General features: G+C 39.7%; 1 pseudogene; it reads left to right on the top strand.

The window, feature by feature from the left end:
* Positions 1 to 2,221: 2,221 nt before the first annotated feature.
* LOC116270419 lies at positions 2,222 to 2,375 on the top strand (annotated as a pseudogene).
* Positions 2,376 to 5,902: the final 3,527 nt, after the last annotated feature.

Here is a 5,902-nt window from a genome sequence, read left to right as displayed (position 1 = left end):
AGGGCTGTCCGGCGGTTTCTCCAGACCTACGTCAGCAACACCCACCATCTCTAAGACGGACCCAGGTGTTCTTTGTCCAACATAAAACTGAAAGTGCCACTCTCTCTTACACAATTTTGTATTAGTTTCTTGTTCCCATAACAATTTTTTCCCCTTTGTATGGAATACAAGCCCTTCAGCACCTGCCCTTCCTCATGTTTCAGCTGGATGCCCCCCATCCACCATATGCAGAATGCGGCACAGCCACTGCCGTGGGAAGGCCATTCTCTCTCCTCATCTCACAGTGTGCCTGTCACCTGTTTAAAATGTTATTTCCTTCCCACCTGTTAATCTCTACTTACTAACATGGTAACTAGTATTATTAGCTCTGATTCACATGCCTGAGCACTCACCATGTGCTCAACGTGCTGTCAAACCTTCAAACCACCTAATGCCCATTCACACTCTGGAATATATACCATTGCCTGCATTTGACAGATAGGAAAAGGAGGCCCAGACAGGTGTTCCTCCTGTATGTCATGACCCATACGTAGATTTAAACAAGTTGCTGACTATAAAGTCCTGGCTATTTTCATTTCACTATGCTGCTGCTTTCAAAAATCCAGACAAATATTATCGCATCCAAGTCATTCATGATAACATTCCTCTTCTAGGTTCACAAAAGACTCAGAGCATCTCTGTTGTGTTCAGGTGACAACTTGTTTTGACCATGTCTACAGATCTCTCCTTGTCCTACTCACAGATCCATGAGAAAAGGGCTGTGGTGCATTTAAATATCAATCCTTAGTGACCAGCAAAATATTGCTAAAACCAGGAATTTGAAAATACTGAATGCTTGAATCAGTATATAAATAGAAATAATAGAATACAAAGTTGAATTAGAGAATGGGCTCTGGCTTACAGTTTGAATAATTTCAACGACAAATTTTTGCTCTTCCTTCTCTTAAAGACACGCATATGCATGCACGCATGCATGCAGCATAATCAGGACAAGTTCTTTTCGTAAGGCAATGAGCTCTTGATCTTACAAAAAGAATGTGTGCTGATTATGTAATTTAATAATATGTTAGAGACATTTGGTAGGTTAAAGATGTTGAAAAATCAGACAGGGCCTGTGTTAGTTCTCTGCTTCCTTGAGTAGCTTTAATTAAACCCTGTACATGTTGCTCTTGTTCTTAATAAGAGCACCTCTTATTCTCTCTTTTCTGTGTTTTGAGTTCTGTTCTAGACGAAGGGACTGTAATTCTAAATGAAACTTCCAGCTCCAGCAGGTGAGTCAGTGTCTTTAGAGCAGGGTTTATCTTGTGTTTTTTGTTATTCCTCTTGCCCAGGGCACACCGTTGCAATGTGAACAGGGCCTACCTGCTTACTCACAGGCAAATATTCTCCTCCACATGCCAAACTAAATTAAACAATGTATCACACTGTTTAAACACACTCACTTGTGCATATCTCTTCAGATTTTTCTTTCTGATACCCAGAAATGTCAATTCGAGAGCTTCAGGTACTTTGTCTCAGAACCAGGCTTCAGGAATCATCCCTCTAAAGTCAGAATTTAAAACCATTGCGTGTCAGATTTGCAAATATCTCTGCCACTATGAGTTAGTTTGTTACAATTAATGCTTCAAATGAAAACCCTTAGCATGCTGAACATCCTTCAAGGGGATCATTTACTCTGTAAATGCATCAGTCTAATTTAATCAAATGTCAGTGTGAGATAAAGAATGCTGTATCTGGGGGCTCTGAGTTTGCGTTTAAAATTCTATTTGTATCTAACCCTTACGACACTGATTTGTATAGTGAAAAAAAAAACAAAAACAAAAAACAGATTCCATCACTTTGTTTTCGCTTTTGAAATAAGTAAGGTTATAAAGACCTTTAATAATATGGATTTTTTTCTACTTTGTAATGCTTTCCTATAAGTATTTCCTTGTGGCATTTCAGAATTATCTTGTGAAAGAGAAGAAACTCTCACTTTTATTGTAAGTAAAGTTCTGATAATTATCACTAGTGTAAAAAGTACTTTCTAAGCATTTGCCTGCATCCCCCTCAAGGGCAGTCTTCCGGCTTCTTAATACATGAATGTTAATGTTAGTGGTGATCCAAGAGCCGCTCCCACTTCCATTTCTTCGGAAAGTCTAGAGGCCCCCATCCAGGCAATCTTTCCTTTTGTCACTTCGACTCTCGCGCTTAAAGGTACCCTTTAAAAACCAGGATTGGCCGGCATCCACTGATAGACCTCGGACAGTTTGCTGCGGTTTTTTTTGTTGTTTGTTTGTTTGTTTGTTTTGTTTGCTCTGGGAAGGAAAGGAGGGAAATCCCTGCACTTCCTGTCTGTCTTTTTGGCAGCCCGGATTGAACTGGGGACTACATCTGCAGAAAAAAAGAAGAAAAAAAAAAAAAAAAAAAAAACAGAGTTGGCAACTCCACCTCGACATGACTTTCAGCATGAAGTCCAGCAAATTCGCACACATGCGGAGATAGCTGGGGGGAGCAGAGCAGTGTCACACACATGCGTGTGACGGTGACAGAGGCACAGCCTCACTCTGCAGGGAGCAAGAGTCTCTGCTCCGACACGAAGTGAATCAGGGGGGCGCCAGCAATGTCGGCCTCTGCCGATTGGCGAGTGGCTGTCTTCCCATCAGAAGCTTCTGATTCCTGCCCTACAAAATGGAAAGCCTCAACCAGAGGCCCTTTGACCTATGTTAAAGATACTGCTGGCAGACTCAGGGTGGATATATACTTTTGGTTAAACAAGCAGAAGATAATATAGTTTTGAGTGTGCAGATTTTCTAAAAGAACATTCTATGTGGAAAGCACGTATTGAATTATGAAGCATCATCCATTTTCACTTTTAAATACATAACTGCATTATCTATATAAGATTGGCCATATTTAGTCCTCAATGATGTGTTTACATATGGCATGATTCATGCGTTTTTACAAATGAATTTTACAGAGTGGAGGGCTTGCTAAAATAAATAAAATAAAAAAGAAGTTTAGCTGCAAAAAAAAGTTAGGATAAGTTTGATACACCAAATGAATACTACTAGTTTCCACACCAGTTCCAAAGATTTGGGTCACAGGTCACAGATTTAACTCTAAATTTCTCAGAAATCAAGAGAAAGAGAGGGAAATAACTGTAAAATGTATCAATGCAAATCCCTCAGTTTCTCTCTTTATAACTCACTAGATAAACATGTTCACATAAGTAATTTCAATAATCCTTACATGTATATTTTTACATTTATTCAATCCTCACCTACACCAATGCCTAATGCAGTGCATAAAAACCAAGGACTATAAAACCAGATCATGAAAATTTACCCCGAAGAGTGTTTAGAATTGTAAAGAATTGTAATATTAAACTACTCAATTTGAACTACCCTTTTTTCAGATATGAAGATTAAAGCTCAAAGAGGAGTTGCAATTTGCCCCAGGTAGGAATCTTGAGTCATCTCAAATTTATGGGCATATTTTTACTCTCCAAAAGACTCAGGGAAGACACTGGGAATTTGTTTCAAAATAACATGAATATTACAGAAATATTCTCATATATAGATGCACCATTCAATACAACTAGGAAGGAAAAGAAAGGATCTTAAAACACACCCGTCTCTAGATTGCCAATGCACAGGCAGGCCTCAGAGATGTTGCAGGTCCTGTTTTAAATCTCTACACAAAAATAAATAGTACAGTAAAGGCAGTCACACATTTTTTTGTTTGTTTCTCGGTGCATACAAAGTTATGTTTACACAATACTTTGTCTAAGTGTGCAGTAGCATTATGTATAATGAAAGGCACATGTTTTCCTTTTAAAAATACTTCATTGTTAAAAAATGCAATGGCCTTCTTTGTCTCTTTTGATCTTTGTTGGTTTAAAGTCTGTTTCATCAGATACTAGGATTGTAACCCCTGCTTTTTTTGGTTTTCCATTTGCTTGGTAGATCTTCCCCCATCCCTTTATTTTGAGCCTTTGTGTGTCTCTGCACATGAGATGGGTCTCCCGAATACAGCACACTGATGGGTCTTGACTCTTTATCCAATTTGCCAGTCTGTGTCTTTTAATTGGAGCATTTAGCCCATTTACATTTAAGGTTAATATTGTTATGTGTAAATCTGATCCTGTCATTATGATGTTAGCTGGTCATTTTGCTCGTTAGTTGATGCAGTTTCTTCCTAGCATCAATGGTCTTTACAATTTGGCATGTTTTTGCAGCGGCTGGTACCAGTTGTTCCTTTCCATGTTTAGTGCTTCCTTCAGGAGCTCTTGTAGGGCAGGCCTGGTGGTGACAAAATCTCTCAGCATTTGCTTGTCTGTAAAGGATGTTATTTCTGCTTCACTCATAAAACTTGGTTTGGCTAGACATGAAATTCTGAGTTGAAAATTCTTTTATTTACGAATGTCGAATATTGGCCCCCACTCTCTTCTGGCTTGTAGAGTTTCTGCCGAGAGATCCGCTGTTAGTCTGATGGACTTCCCTTTGTGAGTAACCCAACCTTTCTCTCTGGCTGCCCTTAACATTTTTTCCTTCATTTCAACGTTGGTGAATCTGACAATTCTGTGTCTTGGAGTTGCTCTTCTTGAGGAGTATCTTTGTGGCATTCTCCGTATTTCCTAAATTTGAATGTTGGCCTGTCTTGCTAGGTTGGGGAAGTTCTCCTGGATAATATCCTGCAGAGTGTTTTCCAACTTGGTTCCATTCTCCCTGTCACTTTCAGGTACACCAGTCAGACATAGATTTGGTCTTTTCACATAGTCCCATATTTCTTGGAGACTTTGTTCATTTCTTTTTTTCTCTAGACTTCTCTTCTCACTTCATTTCATTCATTTGATCTTCAATCACTGATAGCCTTTCTTCCAGTTGATCGAATTGGTTACTGAAGCTTGTGCATTTGTCACATAGTTTTCATGCCATGGTTTTCCGCTCTATCAGGTCATTTAAGGACGTCTCTACATTGGTTATTCTAGTTAGTCTTTCATCTACTCTTTTTTCAAGGTTTTTAGCTTCTTTGCGATGGGTTCAAACTTCCTCTTTTAGCTTCGAGAAGTTTGGTCATCTGAAGCCTTCTTCTCTCAACTTGTCAAAGTCATTCTCTGTCCAACTTTGTTCCATTGCTGGTGAGGAACTGCGTTCCTTTGGAGTGGGAAAGGCACTCTGATTTTTAGAATTTTCAGCTTTTCTGCTCTGTTTCTTCCCCATCTTTGTGGTTTTATCTACCTTTGGTCTTTGATGATGGTGACATATAGATGGGGTTTTGGTGTGGATGTCCTTTCTGTTTGTTAGTTTTCCTTCTAACAGTCAGGACCCTCAGCTGCAGGTCTGCTGGAGTTTGCTCGAGGTCCACTCCAGACACTGCCTGGGTATCAGCAGCGGAGGCTGCAGAAGAGTGAATATTGCTGAACAGCAAATCTTGCTGCCTGATTGTTCCTCTGGAAGCTTTGTCTCAGAGGGGTACCCGGCCATGTGAGGTGTCAGTCTGCCCCTATTGGGGGGTGCCTCCAGGAGAACTACAAATGACTGCTCAATGAAATAAAAGAGGACACAAACAAATGGAAGAACATTCCATGCTCATGGATAGGAAGAATCAATATTGTGAAAATGGCCATACTGCCCACGGTAATTTATAGATTCAATGCCATCCCCATTAAGCTACCAATGACTTTCTTCACAGAATTGAAGTTCATATGGAACCAAAATAGAGCCCGCATTGCCAAGACAATCCTAAGCAAAAAGAACAAAGCTGGAGGAATCATGCTAGTTGACTTCAAACTATACTACAAGGCTACAGTAACCAAAACAACATGATACTGGTACCAAAACAGAGATATAGACCAATGGAACAGAACAGAGCCCTCAGAAATAATACCACACCTCTACAACCATCTGATCTTTGACAA

This window comes from Papio anubis, chromosome 14 (genome assembly GCF_008728515.1).
Source record: "Papio anubis isolate 15944 chromosome 14, Panubis1.0, whole genome shotgun sequence".
Lineage (NCBI taxonomy): Eukaryota > Metazoa > Chordata > Mammalia > Primates > Cercopithecidae > Papio > Papio anubis.
Note: the sequence above shows the minus strand (reverse complement) of the source record. Positions and strands in the feature narration are given on the sequence as shown.